Source organism: Orycteropus afer, unplaced genomic scaffold, assembly GCF_000298275.1.
Source record: "Orycteropus afer afer isolate SDZICR_OR568_19922 unplaced genomic scaffold, OryAfe1.0 scaffold00031, whole genome shotgun sequence".
NCBI classification, from domain to species: Eukaryota; Metazoa; Chordata; class Mammalia; order Tubulidentata; family Orycteropodidae; genus Orycteropus; species Orycteropus afer.
Genome location: NW_006921618.1, coordinates 874830 through 886236, shown reverse-complemented (window position 1 = coordinate 886236; position 11407 = coordinate 874830). Strand labels below are relative to the sequence as shown.

General features: G+C 46.3%; 1 pseudogene; it reads right to left on the bottom strand.

Annotated features, from left to right (window-relative positions):
• The window catches only part of LOC103192790, a 36014-nt pseudogene extending 25865 nt beyond the window's left edge, over positions 1–10149 (bottom strand).
• Positions 10150–11407: the final 1258 nt, after the last annotated feature.

Genomic DNA, 11407 nt, shown 5'->3' with positions numbered 1-11407 from the left:
AGAAATGCAAGCTGGATTCAGAAGAGGACATGGAACAAGGGATATCATTGCTGATGTCAGATGGATCTTGGCTGAAAGCAAAGAACACCAGAAAGTGTTTACTTGTGTTTTATTGACTATGCAAAAGCATTTGATTGTCTGGATCATAATAAATTGTGGATAACATTGAGAAGAATGGGAATTCCAGAACACTTAATTGTATTCATGAGGAACCTGTACGTAGTCCAGGAGGCTGTCATTCAAACACAACAAGGGGACACTTCATGGTTTAAAATCAAGAAGGGAATGTGTCAGCATTGTGCCCTTTCACCATACTTATTCAATCTATAAACTGGGCAAATAATCCAAGAAGCTGGACTATATGAAGAAGAACATGGCATCAGGATTGGAGGAAGAATCATTAACAACCTGCAATACACTGATGACAGAACTTTGCTTGCTGAAAGTGAGAATGACTTGAAGTACTTACTGATGAAGATTGAAGAATACAGTCTGCAGTATGGATTACATCTCAATATAAAGAAAACAAAAGTTCTTATAACTGGACCTATAAGCAACATCATGATAAAAAAAAGATTGAAGTTGTCAAAGACTTCACGTTGCTTGGTTCTACAATCAACGCCAATGGAAGCAGCAGTCAGGACATCAGACGACATATAACACTGGGCAAATTGGCTGCAAAGGACCTCTTTCAAGTGCTGAAGAGCAAAGATGTCTCCTTGAGGACTAAGGTGCATCTGACACAAGCCATGGTATTTTCAATCACCTCATATACACGTGAGAGCTGAACAATGAATAAGAAGACTGTAGAAAAGTTGATGCTTTTGAGTTGTAGTGCTGGCGAAGAATGCTGAAAGTGCCATGGACTGCTAAAAGATCTAACAAATCTGTTCCAGAGAAAGTGCAGCCAGAATGCTCCTTGGAAGTGAGAATGGCCAGACTTCGTCTCACCTACTTTGGTCATGTTGTCAGAAGGGACTGTTCCCTGGAGAAGGATGTCATGCCTGGTAAGGTGGAGGGTCAATGAAAGAGGGGAAGGCCCTCAATGAGATGGATTGACATAGTGGCTGCAGTGATGGGCTCAAGTATAGCAAGGATCATGGAGCTGGTGTGGAACCAAGCAGTGTTTCATTCTGCTGAGCAAAGGGTCACTATGAGTCAGAGACAACTCAACGGCACCTAATAACAACAGCAACATAAGGTGAACACTTACACCAGGTATGTATATTCCTTAGAATAATCCACCATGGGAGATCGGAAGGGCAACATTTGCACATGGAGAAAGCTCAGAGGGCAGAAATGCATAGGAAAGGGGGACACAGGGAGGAAGTGGGAACAGAGTTGTTAAATTATGGGGATTGCAATCAATGCCACAAAATAAAATGTGTATGAAGTGCTGTATGAAAAATGAATCTGCTCTGTAAACTTTCATCCAAAGCACAATTAAAAAAAAAAATCTTAAATAAAGTGGGCTGTTGGGTAGATCAAGGAGTTCTGTGGCATAGTAGTTAAAGCATTTGGCTGCTAAGCAAAAAAGGGCAGTGGTTCAAACTCACTAGCTGCTCCACGGTAGAAAGAGAAGGCAGTCTACTTCCATAAAGATTTATATCTTGGAAACCCTGGGGGAGTCCCTATGAGTCAGAATTGATTCTATGGCTTTTTTTTTTTTTTTTTTTAATGGTAAATTCTATAACACATACAATCCTGTAACAACAGTGCTAACAGTACTAACAGTTTGTGAGTGGATACATAAGTAGATGTTGTTGTTGTTATTTGTCGTCGAGTCGGCCCTGACTCATAGCGACCCCTCCTTGGGTTTCCAAGGCAGTATCACTACGGAAGTAGGATTGTCCAACCTTCCTTCCGAGGAGTGGCTGGTGGGTTTGAACTGCCAGCCTTCTGGTTAGCAGTCAAGTGCCTTAGGTACTATGCTACTAGAGCTCCCACATACATAAGTAGATAGGTATGCTAAATAGGGATGGGAGATTCTACAGGACTATACTGGCATGCATTTATAGGTATGGTTGTGGGTTTTTCTACATAAATATTTGTATATGCTGCATGTATATTCCCATATAAAATAGAGCACATAAGGGGCACAGTTATGGACGCTTCCTAGACACAACCAAACACCTCATGGGACTGAGCTACTAGGCTTGAAGGCTAAGGACCATAGTTTCAGGGAATCTAGATCAATTGGCCTAACAGTACTTAAAGACAATGTTCTACATCCTAGTTTCATGAGTCACATCTGGGGTCTTAAGAATTTGGGAATGGCCATCTAAGATACAATTACTGGTCTCTCCTCATCCAGAGAGTGAAGAAAACCAAAGACTCAGGGAAGCAATTAGTTCAAAGGCTAATGGCCCACATGAACCACAGTTTCCTCTAGCCTGAGACCAGCGAAGAACTATATAATGTCTAGCTACCACTACCAATTTCTCTGACCAGCAACTCAACAGAAGGTCCCAGTATAAATGGGTGAAAAATGTAGAACAAAAATAAAATTCAGAAGAAAGACCAGACTTACTGGTCTGATAGAGACCAGAGGAAACCCCAAGACTATTGCCCTCAGTCATCCATCTAACTTGGGGCAGAAGCAACTCCTGGAGGCCAATCAAATAGACTGGCCTATAAAATAAACAATAACACTGTGGTAGTTAAGGTTGTGTGTCAGCTTGGCTAGGCCTGGTTGAGTGGCTGGGCAGGTGGTGGTAGTTATTCCCCATGATGAGACTGGCAATCAACTCCATGGTGGGATCTACCACAAGCACTGCTGAGTAGCTGCTTTAGGGCTATGGTCTGCTTCCCGTATATAAGAAGCATCTCTGGGACTGTCTCTAGCCTATGGCACGCTTGAACCCTACCTGTAGCTGAGTCATTGCTCAGCAGCCTGCCATGCTCTGCTGATCTTGGGATTTTCAGTGGACTTGAATCGATGGCCTGCCATGTTGTTTGGTAACATCAGGACTGTGCCCTTTTATTTGTTGACCTTGAGCTTGTTAGTCTCAGCAGCCAGTAGCTGCCTGAGTGAAGAGATGCCTCTAGCTTCAGTGGGCTGGGAGCAAGAGGCTGAGCTGAAGCCCAAGGTTAAGGGGCTCTCACCCACCTCCTAGAGCCTGGCACTGGGAACTCGGACTCCTAGCCTCCAAAAATTGTAAGAATAAACTGTTTGTTAAAGCCATCCCATTTGTGGTATTTTCTGTTAGAGAGCATAGAGGTAGCCAAAATAAACACCCAGGAGGAAAGTGCTCCTCAGAACAGTCAACTATATAAGACCAAAAGGGCAACAATTGCCTAAAAGCAAAGAGGAGAAGTGAGGGAGCAGGAAACTGGAGGAATGGAAATGGGGAACCCAGGATGGAAACATGGAGAGCACTGACACATTGTGGTGACTACAATCAATGTCACGGAACAATTTGTGTATGAATTGTTGAATGGTAAACTAACTTGCTATGTAAATGTTACCTAAAGCACAATACAATATTAAAAAATTCATCAAGTGTGTGCACATGTGTGTGCGCGCACACACACACACACAAATGTTCAGACCAGGACAAGAACATCTGAAGTGGCAAGTAGCTGGATTCCTGCTAAATTTTAGGTCACATCAACAAGATTCATAGACTGACATGTAGTACAAGAGTCAGGGTGATGCCAAAGTTATTGAAGAAATAGAAGGATGCGGCTACTATCTACTGCAATGGGGAAGACTTAATAAAATAACTTTTTGAAGGAGTTAGAATCAGTTCGATATTTCAGTTAGACACAAAAGTAGTTATATGTTGGGTAGACAGATATCTCAGTCTATCCAAGATCCTGGAGAGGCCTGCTAAAGGTAGTTTGGGAGTAGTCTGTTCTTGTTAGATACTATCAAGTAAACTCTGACTCATGGAGACACTATACGTGGCAGAGAAGAATTGTGCTTCATAGGTGTTCTGGTTTCCTAGTGCCACTCTGACAAAAATATACCACAAATGGGATGGCCTTAACAAACAGGAGTTTATTCTTACAGTTTGGAGGCTTTAAGTCCAAGTTCAAGTGCCACGCTCTAGGGGCTAGGTGAAAACCCCTCAGCCTCGGGCTTCAGCTCTGCCTCCTGCTCCTGGCCCACTGAAGCTAGAGGCTTTTTTTCACTCAGACAGCTGCTGGCTGCTGAGGCTGCCAAGCCCCAGGTTGACAAGTAAAAAGGCACAGTCCTGATGTTATCAAACAACACGGCAGGCCATCAACTCAAGTCCTTTGTAAGTCCCCAGGTCGGCAGAGCATGGCAGGCTGCTGAACAACAACACAGATGCATGCAGGGTTCAAGGTGCCATAAGCTCAAGACTATTTCCCAAGGTTTCTGCTTATATATGGGAAGCAGCCCACATTCCCTAAGGCAGCTATTCAGCTGCTCACAGTAGATTCCACCATGGAGTTGATTACCAGTCTCATCCTGGGGAATAGTACATCCAGCTGCCCAGCCACTCAACCAGGCCCAGCCAAGTTGACACACAAACATAACCACCACAATAGGGTTTTCAATGGCCAATTTTTGGGAAGTAGATTCCGGCCTTTCTCCTGAGGTACCTCTGGGTAGCCTCAAACTTCCAACCTTTTGGTTAGTAACTGAGTGTTTTACAGTTTTCACCACCCAGCAACCCTAGAAGTAATCCACAGACGGTATTCAAATCCACACATCTGATTGGCTGAGCCCTGGGACACATCATGGATAGGCTCACAGTAGGGAACGCGGGACCTAGCAAAGGCATCTGAGTACAGCATCCAGAAGTGAGGTATCAAGGAGGGATAACCAACTGTATTAACTACTGCTGACAGGTCAAGAGAGGAAGACCGAACTGGCCACTGGAAAGTAAAGTAGAAGTTGTTAGGGTCTTTGATAAAAGCTATGCTGGTGGTGGGTGTATGACTTGAGTCATACAAGAAAAAAGGAGGAGAAGACGATGAAGTAGAGATACAGCCTAAGGAGCAGAGCAGTGGAGGAGTGGATTTTGAAGAGATTATAGAATCAGGTTTGGGAAACTGGACATTATAGCTTGTTCCTGTGCTGATGGGAATGATTCAGAAGAAAAGGGGAAGGGCAGTGGCTTCCTACATTAGTAAGGAGAATACCTAAAGGAATGTTCTTGAATGAGTGAGAGGGGAAAGGATCTAATATGACAAGAAAGACTAATGAATTGTAACAGAGGAACCAACATGTGGGAACCAGACATGGGGAGGTGGGTTGACAGTGGGAACATGTAGAAGAAGTTGCTTCTAGTCTCAGAAAATTATGTCAGTAATTGTAGTGAGGATGGGAAGACATGACTGAGCTTTGGGGGAATGTGTGACTGGGTATTTTGAGGGAACCCATTTGAAACCCCCAGGAGACATCCTATTACAGGGAAAGCCCTTTTAGCTCTTCTTGTTTTCCTCCTTCCCCCTCCAGTGGTAGTGGGCCTGCCACCAATTCCAGTGAGGGAGAGCACAGCTGTGGCCATGGGGGCTTCCTTGTCAGATTCATAGTATGACCAGAACCTGTGGAGCTAGCGCCTAGAACCCATCAAAACATTGGAGGTCAGAGGTCAGAGTGGAGCCCTGGCCAGGGACCTGAGTGTGAGTTTAAGTTTTTTTTTTTTTTTTTTTAATTGACTTTCTATTGTGATTTTGGTGAAAATTTAGAATACATTGGTTTTCAATTCAACAGTTCACGTACATTTTGCTTTGTGACATTGATTACAATCCCCACAAAGTAACAGTATTCTTCCCACTTCCTTCCTGTGGTTACCATCTCCCTTTGTCCTTCTTTCCTATGCCTTCCTGCCTTCTGAGTTGTACCCCTGGGCAAATGCTGTCTTTTTGATCTCTTGTTGTTGTTGTTATGTGCCGTTGAGTCAGATCCGACTCTTAGTGACCCCTCTTTGGGTTCCCGAGGCGGTATCACTAAGGAAGTAGATTGCCTCATCTTCCTTCCGAGGAGTGGGTGGTGGATTTGAACCGCTAGCCTTCTGGTTAGCAGTCAAGTGCCTTAGGCACTACACCACCAGAACTCCTTTTGATCTCTTACTTTCGGTTATTCTGAGAAGTGCAAACCTTCCTGGTGTTACCATTCACCCCATAGTTCTGTCTATTGTTTGGCTGAAAATTGAACCTTGGGGGTGAGTGCAGTCCCTGGCCTGAAGGGTGACTAAGGGCCATAGTCTTGGGAGTTTCACTAGTATTTATTTGACCAGTAAGCCTGGTCTTTTTTTATGACTGAGATTTGTGCTTCTGATGACTCACTGAGCCAGTACAGTGGCACCTCACTGTATCCAGTGAGGATAGCTCCTGGTGCATTTATAACCTCCCAGAACCACTTCAAGCACCTCCACACTGAGACCTCCCAACAACCCACACAGGTAGGATCTATACCCCCAAAGGCACAGAGAAACTCAGGAACTTATGTATGTCATTCAGCCAGAAAGTGGTAGAGCAGGGATTTAAGATCTAGAATGTCTGGGTCTCAAGGCCAAGTTTTAGCTATCTATATATCCCCTGCTTTATACCTACCCTCCTGTGACCCTGCCCATCTCCCCAGGAAGTGGGCAATGGGGAAGTAGTTTAACCCTCCCATTGGCTAAGTTAGGAGCTCTGGTAGCATAGTGGCTAAGACACGTGCCTGCTAACCAGAAGGCTGGTGGTTCAAACCCGCCAGCCACTCCTCGGAAGGAAGGTTGGGCAATCCTACTTCCGTAGTGATACTGCCTCGGAAACCCAAGGAGGGGTCGCTATGAGTCGGGGCCGACTCGACGGCACATAACAACAACAACAACATTGGCTAAGTTGCTCACCTAAAAGTAAGTGGAACATCTGGGTTGGGGAACTTAGTCTCTCCTTAGTCCTGATCTAGCCTCTGCTTCCAGAGACAAAGACACCCTGCCCTTTCACCACTGGCTCTGACCATAAGGCCTACGTCATGAACCAGAACAAACCACTAGCCAGCGCTATATTTACACACATGTGATCTACCACCTGCCCCTGAATGGAAGTTTTAGTCCTCCAATGTCAAGTACATCATTCCTGATCATGCTGGAGACTGAGGCCTGGGCAGAGACCCTTCTGTTAGCCTGGGCTCAGCTGGGATACATCACAGCCTCAGTTCTTAATAAGAGGCTTCTAATTGTACTATCTGACTTTTAGGGTTTAGCTTGCCCTGTCTTGTAGCACATAGAATAGATAGGAGTACTACCATGTGTCATGCCAGTCTTAACCTTCTGCCAACTGCTGTAGACTTAACTCCAGCATGTTCTGACGGGCATGAGTTTTCCCCCAGTCTTCAAAGTGTTTCACTTGCTTCATCAGTGCTTCTCAGACTCGGCTTCTCATCAGAATCACCTGGAGAGCTTTGAAACACTGGTGCCTGGATCTCACCCTCAGATGTTGATTTAATTAGTCTGGGAGTGTGGCCTGAGAGTTGGGTTTTGTAAAGTTCCTGGTGGTTCTAATCTGCAGCCAAAGTTGAGGACCACTGCTCTGAATGAGTGATCTGCTTCTACAGAACCATCACCAACACCTGGCCCACAACAAGACTGACACATGTCTACAAGGTGGAAATCAACCTCCCTTTGCCACGGGTACCCTGTTAGGGAGCCAGCTTGGCTTGGGCTCAAATGCAGATTGACTGCACCCTAGCTATGCTATTTAGGGTTAGCTACATCTCTCTATGCCTCGGTTTCATTCTATATAAAAGTGGGCAGTGTCAAGCTCTTGAAATGTCATTCAAACTACATAGTTCATTACATGCATTTAATTGGCATTAGTTTTTTTTTAAATTGTGATTTGGGTGAAAACAGAGCAAATTCACTTTCCATACAACAGTTCACATACACTTTGTCTCATGACATTGACTATAATTTACCACAATGCAACAGCTCTCCTCCCACTTCCTCCCGATAGTTACCTCTTCCCTGTGTCCATCCCTCCATGCACTCCTGCCCCCTGTGCATAAGCACTGTGCATAAGCAGCCCTTCTTTCTCCCATGATTGTTCTCTCCAAGGAGTGTATCTACCTCAGGTAAATGTTCAACTCATATGCCTGTCTATTGTTTGGCTGGAAACCACAGGTGTGGGTTCAATTCCAGACCTGAAGGGCAGCTAGGGGCCATAGTCTCAGTGGTTCCACCAGGCTCTATTGGACCAGCAAACCCCGCCCCCTTCTTTTTTTTTTTTTTCTCCAAATGATTTTGAGTTTTGTTCCACATTGTTCTCCTTCTCTATCCAGGATCTCCTCCATAGATCCCCCTCCGAGTGGTTGACCATGGTAGCCGAGCACCATCTCTTCTGGTCTCATAGTCGTATAGGCTGAGGATCACATGGTATACCAGTTGCTAGGACTAATTGTTTCCATGAATTTTTGGTTTTCTTCATTCTTCTTTGCTCTGGACAAGGAGAGATCCATCATTGCATCTAGATGGCTGCTTGCAAGCTTTTAAGGTGCCAGTTGCTACTCACCAAAGTGGGAGGTGGAACAATGTTTTGTGTAGTATGTTATGCCAATTGAGCTTGATGTCCCCTGCGACTATGGTCCCAAGCCTGCAGGTTCAACTACTTGGTCCCTCTGGGTAGTTGGCTGTGACCAAGAAGTGACTACAACCTTGCGCCTTGTCAGCTCTACTATACACTTGGGAATTCAGATCATACAAATAAACTTATAGGACCACTGTCTGCCAACCCTATACATGATCTTGGGTACACTCCCTGCTTCATAGACATACTTACTAGTTCAGCTTGTCCACCCATCTATCCACCCATATACCCATATTTGCCTTACTGACAACACAGTACTGTAAGGCATTAGCTTTTATGTTTTATTAAAACATCCACACCCAAAGGACCAGCTGTAGCCGAAAAGCCCATTTGATTTATGCTAAAACCTTTTAAGCCAGATTTTAAAAGCAGCTGGTTTGAAAGTGAGCAAAGCTTAGGAGGCAGGAGCACATGTGGGAGACAGACATGCTCCAGCTTGAATCTCAGGTCTGCCGACTACTGGCTTGGGCAAGGCACTCCCCACTCAGTGCCTCGGTTTCTTTTCTATAAAAGGGTATCATGCAGTGCCCATTCACAAGTTTGTGACAAACACTGAGCAAGACCAAACGTGCAAATTTCCTGGCACTGCATTTTTCACAGACCCAGGGCTCATGAAAGGCCTACAGTCATGAGTGAGGTCCAGGAGTACGTGAGGTCCTTTCCCTGGGAGACTACCCTCCACACTCCCCACCAGGCTCATCTTGTCCTCACTGGGGGCTGAGCTGTGCGAAATCATCTTCACCAGCATGTCCATGGGACCAGACAGTGGCCACCTGGTCATGGCCTCCTCCTCCCTGGTCTTTATGAAGACCGTGTTACAGACGTCATTCCAGACCCTTAGAGAACCACCAATGGTGAAGGGCTTGAATTTCTGCAGAGCACACCTGGACGTTGCCCGACATTAGGTCATAGAGGCTCATCTCAGCATGAGGCACAGCAGGGGACAACCCCCAACTCCTCTCTCCTGTTAGGGTGTTGGGGTGAAGGGCTCTTTTGGCTCCTAACAGCTTCTGCCTTCCTCCTACCCTCCCTTGCTCCACAGACCCCCTGTCCTCCCTCCAACAAGTTCCAGCACCATGCCAGACCCCTTCTCCTCTCACCAACATTCCAGGCACCAAAGCTACATTTTATTTATAAACCTCCAACTCCCAACAAGGGAGCACCACTTGTCTGAGCCCCAAGGAACATGGACTAGGCCTCAGGATGTCTGTGCTATGACTTGAGGAAGTCATAGCCTCTTGTGAGGAGTCACCTCCACATTGAAATTTCAATTGGCCAAATCCTCTCAATCCACATGGCCACCTTGAGAGCCAGTATCACCCCAATTCACAGATAAAGTCATGGCCTCACTTGCCCGAGGACCCATAGCCAACACAGGTCAGAGGCAGCTTTAGAACAGATGCTTTAGAGGCCGAGTCAGGATCCCAAAACAGAGAAGGGAGGTCACCCTGATTCCCATGTGACCCAGGGCAGCTTTGACGGGGAGCTAGGTGCCACTGACCCTGTACAGGCCTGCCAGTCAGCAGCTACCTACACTCCCAATGGGAGCCCTCCAGCAGAGCCCTCACTTTCTCACCCATGGGAATCCAAGTGGATCTTCATGCCCAGAGTACAGATGGCATGGACAAGTAGATGATGCACTGGGGGGACGTGGCATCATGCTCCACACTGACCACCCTCACCCAACACAGCACAGCAGCCTCAGGGAACCTGGGACACCCCTGTCTGGCCCTGTTAAGGGTCAGGGCCTCTCCAGCGCCACCACTTCATTAAGGCACAGCGTGGGCCTCGGACAACTATCCAGGTGTGACTAGTCTTCTCCATTGAGCCTCCCTAGTGGCTGCGGCGGGGGAGGTGCAAAGAAGCAGGGCAGGGTCAGAGCCCTCCCATTAGTAATTTATTATGCAGCTAGTGCCTGGGGTAGTGCCTAAGGCATGTGACTGCTAACCAGAAGTCTGGCAGTTCAAACCCACCAGCCGCTCCTTGGAAGGAATGTTGGGCAATCTACTTCTGTAGTGATACTGCCTCGGAAACCCAAGAAGGGATCACTATGAGTCAGATCTGACTCCATGGTAGTGGGTTTGGTTTCTGGTTTGCTAGTGCCTGCAGACAGGAGGAATCTGTGGCTGGTATTGTAAGACTATAGCTAGGAACAAGAGGAACTCTGGAAAGCTGGTGCCTGGAACTGGTCAACCTGGTTATGTGCTAGAGGACTCCACTGGAAGCTGTCTGCCTGGGGTGGGGCAGAGGTCAGGATGGCAGCAATCTCAGGCTCTGCAATCTCAGCTCTAGGGGTGTGTTTCCTGGAAACAGATCACAGTAACCCAGCAAAGTGCAGGACCAGTTGTCCTCAATATTCTGGTGGTGCTACAATCAGGGGAGCTTGTTAAAATGGCAAATTCCTGGGTCTTCCAGGTCTGAGGTGTGGTCCAGGAGTCTGCATCCTATCCCCAGGTGATTAGGGTGAGCTCAGAGAAGCCCAGGAGCTCACAGCTGTGAAGCCAGTACTGAGACACCCAGTACTGGTCAGTGAATGAATGAAGCACCTCAAGTGAGCCCAGTTCACCAGCTGTTCTCCATCTCAGCCAAGCTCACAGAGCAAAGAAGTAGGAATGCTTGCTCTGGCAGGAGGGACTTACCTGCTTATTTTACAACACTGCTAACTTTCAGGAAGACCCTCATCTCCCTGTCTCTTCTCTCTTCTCACGGGCAGATAGGATTCAGTTCCTGTTATGTTGGTGCACTTGAAACTTAAAATGCACCGTCTCTGCTCGAATAGTTGTTAGAATCAAAGTCAGCCAAGCCTGCTGATTGACATGTAGTGACCAAAGGGGACCTTTCTGGATATAAAAAATTATAT